We start from the raw sequence: 10,486 nt of genomic DNA, 5'->3' as shown, positions 1-10,486 counted from the left end.
AAAAAAAACACGGTAAATTTAGAAGTATGGCAGGGACAAGGGGAGAAAAATGAGAACCAAGACCTGCCGTTAAAAGTACAAGATCCCAGTAATGAATGTAACTGTACTGTATACCTAGAATGTACAAAAAAACTCAATAAAAAGAAAAAAAAGAGAAACAAAAATAGAAATACAACACATCAAAATTTATGGGATACAGTGAAAAGCAGTTCCAAGAAGGAAGATTACAGCAACAAATATCTACATTAAGAAAAAATTCTAAAGTAAAAAATACAACTTTATAAGGAAGTAGAAAGGGAAGAAAGCAATAAGCTCAAAGTTAGCAGAGGAAAGAAAATCATAAAGATCAGTGCAGAAATAGGTTGGAAAGTAATGCAAATGATGGAATGGTATTGAGTTGCTTTTCCGATATTGACAAGCCCTTAGCTAGACTTTACAAAGGAAGAAGATTGAATTAAAATTATGAATGAAAGAGGAGACTTTACAACCAATACCAAGAAATGTACAGGATCATAAAAGACTACTATAAACAGTTATGTGCCAACAAATTGGATAGCCTAGAACAAATGGATAAATTCCTAGAAACACACAACCCAAGACTGAATCATGAAGAACACAAAAATGTGAACAAACTAAAAATAAGTAAGAAGATTGAATTGCTAATCAAAAATCTCCCAACAAAGGAAACCATAGGACCAGATGGCTGCACTGACAAGTTCTCCCAAACATTTAAAGAAGAATTAATATCAACCCATTTCAAACTCTTCCAAAAAATGGAAGAGAAGGGAACACTTCCAAATTCACTTAATGAGGCCAGTATTATCCTCGTAACAAAGCCAAAGACACACCAGAAAAGAAAGTACGAACCAAGTTCCCTCATAAACACAAATTCAAGTATCTCCTTCAGCAGCACATTGAGCCAGGCAGCATGATAAGATGAGATTTTTTTTCTGAGATGTAAGAATGGTTCAACATAGACAAGTTAATAAATAAGATAAACTACACTGAGAGAATGGAGAACAATTATGTAGTTGCTCTAGTCAGTGCTTACAAGAGCTGCTGGGGCTGGGGCAAGGCTCCTCACGGGACAGCACATGCCCTGAATCAGATTTAATGCAGGACACAGAAATTTACGAGATGGAGCTGCAGTGTCCCCCACAGAGTGAGGTGTAGAACACTACAGAGGATCTGTGTAAATGCCAGAGATCCGAAGGATCCAGCCGAAGGCCGAGAGTCCGTGGCAATGTCCCATGAGAGTTCACATTAGGATCTGATACGGAAAACCAAGAGGTCTGCACCTGGAGGCTGAAGGGTCAGAGCTACAAACTAGCGTCTGTGAAGGCAGGCCAAAAGGCTGGTGCCAGGAGCTGAAGAATGTGCCCAATCCCAGAAGATGTCGCCCAAGGCGAAGGCGAAGCCAGGAGCTCTTCCAAAGAGAACAGCCGGAGCTCCTCCGAGGAAAGTCAGCGGCAACGAAGTTCTTCTGGGGAAAATCAGCTGAAATCCTTCCCTCCTGTTCTTTTGTACCATTTCGACAGCAAGCCTTCTTACAATGGGTCTTCCATGCCCAGAACCATGCTGACTCAATTCAGCTGGGCATTCCCCACTGACGCTGACAATTAATCAGTTAACCGCCACCGTGATCATTTTAATAAATGCAGAGAAAGCATTTGACAGAATTCAACATCTTTCCTTTGATTAAAAGAGTCTCAAGAAATTAGGTATAGAAGGGTGTACCTCAGCCTCGGAAAGGCTGTGTGCAGGAAGTTGTGAACAGTGAAACCCTCTCTTCTCCTACGATCAGAAAGACTTAAGGAAGTCTACTCCTCACCTGCTCTTCAACAGAGGAACTGGGATTCCCAGCCAGAGCAAGAAATTGGGCAAGAGAGAGAAATAAAAGGCATTCAAGATGGAAAGGAAAGATAAAACAGGTGACAGGCGCCTATATGGAGCAGATCCTAAAGCCTCTGCCAAAAACTGTTAGAACCAATAAATACATTGGGTAGTTTATTTATTAATTTCAGCAGCATTCAACATAAGAAATCAGCTGTGTTTCTATACACTATCAATGGAGGCTCCCCAAAAAAGCAAGAAGTCATTAGTGGTTTTTATACAAATAGTTTTACATTTTCCTTTAGAACATTTACATGTTGTTTATTTTCCTTGCCCTATGTAACATTCCCCAGGCTGTGTAGTACAATATCAAATGGAAACCACCACAGTAAACATACTTATCTGATTCCCAAGACCAAGGGGAAGCACTAGCTAGTTCCCCATTAAGCATGTACCTGCAGGGTTTGTTTTATTGATTTCCTGTGTAGAAAGTTTTATCAGATTAAAAAGTTCCCTTGTATTCTTAGCCCTTTGAATGTTTGGATACCTTTGAAGTTGAATTAGGTTTTTTATTTAAAGATTTATTGAGATTTGACCATTTTTCCTTATACTGTTCATATGATAAATGACAAACTTTGATTTTCTAAAAGCAAATCATTTGTGCATTCCTCAAACAAACTATACTATATATACACATCATGTATCAACTAATTCTAATTCTATTTATTATTTCATTTAGGATTTTGACATCTATGTGCACAAGGGACGTTGGTCTTGAAATTTCTATCTCTCATTTTTATCCCACAGTTGTCTCTCTGGGTTTTAATATACATGTAAAAAAATTGCTCAGTACTCAGGGTTTCCTATTCTATGTAAGTACGTTTAAATTTGCTACTGTGTCTTCTTTTAATACCTGGGGGAAGGTTATTAGTAAAATAACCTGTGCCTGGGGTTTTCTTTGTGTGACAATCTATAATCACAGATTCAACTAATAATAGGACTACTTTTTTTGGAATTTGTGTGCTATAGCTAACTTTTAAAACTTTGACATGAAATTATTTATAATATATCAATATTATATTTTTTAATGTCTATAGATGTATTTTTTTGTGTGCGTGTGTGTTTTGAAACAGGATCTCACTATACAGTTTAGATTGGTCTTGAATTCACTATACAGTTCAGGCTGGCTTCAAACTTGTAATGATCCTCCTGCCTCAGCCTCCTAAGTGCTGGAATTACAGGTGTGCACCACCATGCCTGGCTCTTTCTATTTAAGATAGGGTTTGGTTTGTAGTCCAGCTGACCTTAAACTATTAGCCCAGGCTGACCCTCACACTCACAGCAATCCTTCTGCCCAGCCTCCCAAAGTCCTGGGATTACAGGCATGCACCATGAGGTTTTCCTTGGTGTTTTATAAATCAGTCTCACTAGCAGTTTGCAAATTTTCTTAATCTATTCAAAAAGCCATTTCTAACTCCCTGATTTTATCTGTTATTTCCTTTTATTATATTTGGATATAATATGTTTCTTTTTCTGGTTTGTTAATATAGACCCTTAGGATTTCAAACTTTCTTTTTTCTGTGAAATCTGTATTTCAGTTTTATATAGGTGGTGAGGTACCAAAATGAGAGGGGGGGCTATTTGTATTGTGTACTGGGGGAGAAAAGCAGAGTTGGGAATAGCTGCTGGACCCAGGCTGCCTGAGGTAGAATCCCAGCTCAACTAATATCTCTCTGTGACCAATGGAAATATGTGGTTTCAGCTTCCTCGTCTGTAGAGGGAAGGTAATTATAGCATCTTTGAAGCTTTGGGCTTCATCATCTCATATAACTGAGATGTTTATAAAATGCCCAGTGTAGGGCTTCCAATTGATAAGACATGCACTAGTGACCAGGAGTCTCACAGTTGAGAGCTTTAATTCAGATCACATCTGAATTACCTCCAGGACTTCAGAACTTGGAAAGAACTGCTTGATCATTCACCAGTAATAAATTTAGGTTGAAGGCATAGTCTGTGATGAAGACTTAACCTTTGTATTTCTCTTTGAGAGGGGTAATATGTATAATATTGACTAAACAAGAAAAGAAAAACATTTTTGAGGGTAAAAAATAAAACCCAAAATTTCTAAAGAAGGCACAGTTCAGCAGGGTAAATAACTTGCCTAACCCTAGGGGATAGGGCTGGGGTTTAGGCCCATGACATTTTGTAAAAACCACTTTATTGAAACAGAACTCACATGTGGTAAAATTTGCCCAAGTAAAGTGTACAATTCAGTGGTGGTTAGGATATTCTGAGTTGTGTGGTCATCATCACAAATCAGTATTAGAACATTTTCAACACTTTGAAAAGAAACCTCATAGATCATTTTAGAACTAAAAGACTTTCTCTGAGTCCCCCTTTTACTTCATTCTGAAAGTTCCCTTGCTTTTCTTAGCATTCAGCTCAAAATAATTTCCATCGTGATTTCTTCACTGCCCATGAGTTAAATAAAAATGTGCCACTTAATTTTCAAACATTTGGTGGTTTCTTAATTATCTGTCTCTTACTTTATTTTTAATTCATGGTTTCTGTGGTCTGAGATACCCATGATGTATGATTCCAAATCTTTGATATTTTGGAGAGCTTTCTTTTTGTTCCAGCAAAATCTCTTCTGGTCATTTTTCCATGGGTACTGAATATGATTCTTGTAGTTGTTTCGTATAGTCTATGCTCTTTTATATTTTAATTAATTATGTTGTTCAAATATTTCTGGATCCTGAGTTTCTGTCTGCTGGTTTAATCTGTTACAGGCAGAGTGCTAACAACTTCAATTGTTATTGAGAATGTATGTAATGTTTTAGTCAATACTTGCTTTCTTACACGTTTTGGAGCTTTGCTACTAGGAAAAAGAAGAACTGGCATCTTATTAAATTAGCCTTTACCTGCATTCTTTATCTGATAGTAATACAGGTTCATAGTAATATAGGTATCTCTTTATTTTGTATGGCATCATTTTATCTTTTGTCTATCTTTTTACTTTTAACCTTCTTAATGCCTTCATATTAAAAGTGCTTTATTGTAAAGAGCCACCGGTTGCCTTTCTTATCCTGTTTGACAGTTGTTACTTTGGCGTAATTCTTGGGTTGGACCACCCTGGTTGCTTGCTGGATATGCAGCTCCCTCCCATTGAGATTTCAGGGTGTCACATACAGGACCAAGCCAGCAGTCACAGCAGTTTAAATCTCTCATTGTTTACTGAGATGTGTGTAAAGCAAAGGTGATTCTTTGAACCAAAGATACAACTCAAGAGCACCAGGAATCTCTGAAAAACTGGCACAGAGGAGGAGAGAGAACATAAAACCTATTGGGCAAATATTATAGGATGAGGTTTTTGAGAGACACTAGGGAAGAATCTCAATCGAACAGGGTGTGGTGCATGCAGCTCATCGGCGTGCAGGTAAGGTGAGTGCATACTGCACTTTCTGACCATCGTCTAGCAGAGTCTGATGAGTGCCTCTCAGTTTTCATCCTGTGCCCATGCATTGGTCCACTCTCCACTGCTGGGATAAGATGTCTGATGCACACAACTTAGAGAAGAGGTTTATTTGGCCCAGAGTTTCAGAGGTTTCAGTCCCTAGTCAGCTGGCTCCAGAGCAGAAGCATCATGGGGAAACTTATTGGGGGAAGAAAAGCTGCTCAACTCATGGAAGCCAGGAAGCAAAGAGCAGAGAGGAAGCTTAGAGAGGACGGGATCAGGGACCAGATGAAGTACCCCAGGTCACACGCCCATGACCACTTCGTCCAGCTGGCTGCATCTTCTAAAGCTAGATCAGCTAGGAAAACATCTATGGTGTTACCTGTCAATGAGGTCAGTTCTCTCACAGCCCAGTCACCTCTCCAGAAGACTCCTAGTCCTGTCAAGGTGACAGACACATGTAACCAGCACAGGTACATGGGAAGAGACCGTTGACTTCACTCTGACAGGTGCTCAGTGACTTAATTCAATGATTGAATTTAAGGGTGTGAGTGTGAATTTTCTGGAGATTTTATACTTGTTGATTTTAAAATTCTTCTATTTCTTCATTCTTTCATTCTCTGAGGGTGTTCAATGAAATATATAGGAGACCACTGCTTTGGACTGAGCTTTTGTTCTCCGCCCAAGAGACCAAACTGAAGTCACCCATGCTGAAGTCCCACATCACCAAGTCACCAAGGCAAAACTAAGTCATATGTCTGACCCCTGAGAAATCAGTAGGCAAAGGGAGAACCAAGTCTCTAAGCAGGCCAGTTTTAGCCAGCATAATAAGGAAACCACAAACAAAAGGCACCTAAGATTATTCATTTAGCAGGGGCTGTGGCTCAGTGACAGAGAGCTTACTTTAGCATGTGTGAGGACCTAGGTGTTTCACCCCTCAGCTCCACAATGAAAAGTTAAACTAATCTTATAACTTTTTATTTTGATAATGTTCCTCAAGTATGTTTTAATGTTTTCTTTCTCCTTATTTGAATTTGTCATTGTATGATCTTCCACTTTAGCTTCAGAATATACCATAAATTGGTATTTTTATTACTTCCCAAACAACAGAGTTTTGCAACTATTCACCTCTATTGTTTTACTATGTAATTTACATTTTTCATATCATTAACCCATATGATAGTTCCAGTTTTCTAAAACTCATCAGTATTATTTCATATATACCCTCATATTCACAATTTTGAAGTACTTTTTATAATTTCTTCAGTTCTGTGTTTCTATCTCCAGTTGTTTTGCTTCAGCTTGAAGAATTTTTTAAAAATTTTTGTTATTTAATTGTCTGGAGAAAAAATTTCTCAACTTTTGCCTGTATGGAAATACCTTAGGTTTTACCTTCAATTTTGAATTCTGCTCTCATTTTCTCACAATGTTTCTTGTTGAATTTTCTTTCTTTCTTTCTTTCTTTGTTTTTTTTTGTACCGGGGATTTTTTTGTACCGGGTCCTTGCGCTTGCAAGGCAGGCCACCAAACCCCTGAGTTAAATCCCCAGCCCCTCCTGTTTAATTTTCTTTCTCTTGCCACTTTAACGATGTCATTCTATTGTCTTCTGACTTTCACATTTTGTTTTAAAAAGTCAGCCATTGATCTTAGAGCTTTTTATTTGAAGGTCGTGATCCTTCTTTCTAGAGTAGACTCGTATGACTTTTTTTTTTTCTGCTCTTTGTTTTCAGAAGGTTGAATGTGCTGGTGTAGAATGACCACTTTGTACCTAGTCTACCTGGGCCATTGAGGTTTGTGAATCTACTGACCACGTCTTTAACATCATAAAACATCAGCAATCATCATTTCACACATTTCTTTGAAAGTATTCTCTATTTCCTCCTATGATTTTGCTCAGAAGTTAGAGTTTTTGACAATGTCATATTTTCTTACACTTTACCTGATTTCTCCAGTTATTTTCCCCTTTCACTACAGTTCACTACATTTATTGATCTTTCTTTGAGTTCATTAACCTTAATTTTTGCTGTTTTTATCTGATTTTAAATAAATATAATGTATATTAATTTTTAATACTATATTCTAAATTTCTAGGGCATCCATTTAAATTTTATGGATTACATTCCTTTGTGATAACTCTTCATTGTCCTATACATTTTATACATTTTTTCTGTGTTTTCTTTAACATTGAAAATGTAATGACTCAAAAATCATGTCTCTATGTCCATGTCTGATTCTTGGAGGCCTCTTATTACCTCATATTTCCCCTTGAGTACAGGTGATAAATTCTTGCATCTTCAGTAGTCTATGCTTTGATAGTGTTGTGGACATTGCCAAATGAAAATATCACACAATCTCCAGGTGCTATCTTTCACCAGTAACTATTCTCTCTTCTTTTTCTGTTAGCAAGATAAAGTGATGACATAGCCATCTTAATCCTGTAATGGACTGAACCGACACCGACTAGTTAGTGGTCTGAGTATGATCAACTTCATCTTTTCTCCAATTCTTATTCTAAGTGGTGCTTCTGGATTTTTACATGAAGAGTCTGGCATTCCTGTCCGCACATTCCTAGAAAACTGCAGACTGTTCAATTCTGCACTTCAGAAGTCTTGAACTTAGCTCTTCTGTCTGTTGTTTCCTCTTTCAATAATTTCCTTCATTAATTTTAAGATCTCTGAAATCTAGTTAGCATGTCAGTAAAAATTTGAGAAGGAGACAAGCTGGTTGTTGGAAGCAGGCTACTTCCTTCTAGTGGAACTTAATCCTCTAAGTCTCCTATGATTATAAATGATTTCTCTGAGCCTTTGAGAAGCATCTGACATTGTTTTGGACCTCCTTTGTTAGCCCAGTTATTTATTGCTACCTAACCACCCCTGAATTTAGATGCTTAAAGCAATAACAGCAATTTATTTTGGTTATGTATCTACAGCTGGGGATGGCTTTTCCAGGAAGCATCAGCTGTAGTGGCTCCACAGGGCTTAGAAAGACCGAGTTCTGTGATGACTTCTCTCATGTCTGTCCAGTGTGCCCTGGTACTTGGCTTAGCTGAGGCTATTGGCTGAGTCTCCTCTCCGCATGAGTTTTCCCATGTAGTTGTTTGGGTATTTTCATAGCATGGAGTTTAGTTTCTAAGAAACGGAAATGGAAGCTGCCAATCTCTTAAAGTGCAGGCTTAGACTCTGTTACAACATCATTATGTCTTATTTTATTTGTCAAAGGGTCCCTGAGTCTATCCAGATCCAAGGGTAAGGGAAATGTATTGGAACTCTTGATGAGAGAAACATCAAGAAATTTATGACCATGTTTAATTTACCACATATATTGTTACCAGACGGGGTTCCCAAGGGCTTCTTTCCAGGTCCTTGGTGTCCTGAACAAAGAACTGGATAAGAAACACAGAAAAGCCAGCAAGGGAGTAGATTTATCAAAAGCAAAACAAAGTACACTCCTACAGAGCAGGAACAGAGTGGGGAAGAAGGCCCACTGTGGACTGGAGGGTGAAGAGAAAGGGGCCATTAGTATCCAGAAAACGTTATGCGAATATGCTTTTGTACAACTGCCCTATCAAAAAACTCACTTGGTCTCATGCCAGATACAAAGGAAGGATTGGGAACAGTGCCCTTTGACTGGCTGTTCTCACATGTAAATGAGGACTGAGAAGAGCACTTCCTGATTGAGCCCAGGAACTGTGGTGCTCAAGAGCGGTAAGTCTGGCGTTATTCGTATCTCGTGTGCTTTGCACATCTTCTCTTTTTAGGAAACATCTCCTCACCTGGATAGCCATTAGGGGTCTATCACTTCCGATGTATTCTGCCCATTTGGTTTTCTGGTTTGTCCCAGCCCTGACCACCTACCTCAGTATGATTTCACTAAATGTTTTGTGGGGGGAAACAGGCCACATTTTTGAGTGTCCTCGAGTTTTTAACATGCCATTTCAGGCTTTCATGATTATCAAAAGTCTCTCTTGCTTCAGTTTCTTTGAGCACAGTCCCTCTGAATATGTCATTCAGTGTAACCCTCTGTCTGGGCCCAGAGTCCCATAAAGTTTCCGGAGATTAAACCACTGAGTAGCATCACTTGTCTTGGAATGTCATCCTCCTGTCTGGCATGCAAATTCATCCCATGACTCCACTAGTCCTCCAAGAACTACAAACTGTGGTAAATAATGAGGCTTCACAGGAAGGACTTATACATGAGAAAAGAACTCAAGAGAGAGCCACAGGGACCTCAAAAGTTACAAAAAAGAGACAAAGGGGACCCAGAAATGTCAGCCACAGCAGCAAAAGGGCCTCCTTCTTCTGGTGTGTGGTGCCAAGGAAGCTAAGAATGAGCGTGGAACAGGTGGGAGTGGTCTGTAGTGTCAAGTGTCGCACAGGGGGCCTAAGATAAGGAAGGAGAGCCTGCACTAGACTTAGTGCCAGGAAGACAAGGTGCAGGGGACATTTAATGCAAGGATGTGCATGGCAATGGCAGGCTGCACATTGGGAGCAACTCAGAGGGTGTAAAGTGAAATTGGTGAGAGTGAGTCCACTGTGACGAGGAGGAGAAAGACAGACTGAGGAGTAAATAGGGACATGAGATCGTTCAATTTTTATTTAAATGCAAGATTGTCTTAGCTCATTTTGTGTGGTTACAATAGAATACCACCAACTGGGTATTTCATAAAGAAAATAAACGCACTCTGTCAATTCCCAAAAATCCAATATCAAAGTGCTGGCATCTGACAAGGTTCTTTTTGCTCATCATTTACAAGAGGGAGAGAGATGGGTGTGGGGGGGGATAAAACTCCTTTGTTATCAGAAATCCACACCCTTGACAACTATCCAGCTCCAACTACAGCAGTGTTGACTCATTCGCTGCTTAAAGGCCCTTCTTCTCTACACTGTTGCACTGGAAATTAATCTTCCAAAAGTGAACTTTCAGGGAGTGCATGGATGAATTTGAGCACATTCAAAGCGTAGCACGAATGAACTTAAGTATGTTTGAGTGCTCAAGGAAAGATGCCAATAAACACAGAATAGATGTCGTTGTAGAAGACAAAGGAGTAACTATGAATATGAAAGATACTTCAGAGGTGATGAGAAATCTTATCAATAACAGACTCAGAGCAATAAGCCCTAGAGTGGGATTATGGTATGATGGATGAGGGAATTGGTGGAGTCTCATCTATGGAGCCAGGAAGGGAGAATGGATGCCTGT

This window comes from Fukomys damarensis, unplaced genomic scaffold (assembly GCF_012274545.1).
Source record: "Fukomys damarensis isolate Sample0158 unplaced genomic scaffold, DMR_v1.0_HiC HiC_scaffold_19, whole genome shotgun sequence".
Lineage (NCBI taxonomy): Eukaryota > Metazoa > Chordata > Mammalia > Rodentia > Bathyergidae > Fukomys > Fukomys damarensis.
This window is presented reverse-complemented; position numbering follows the sequence as displayed.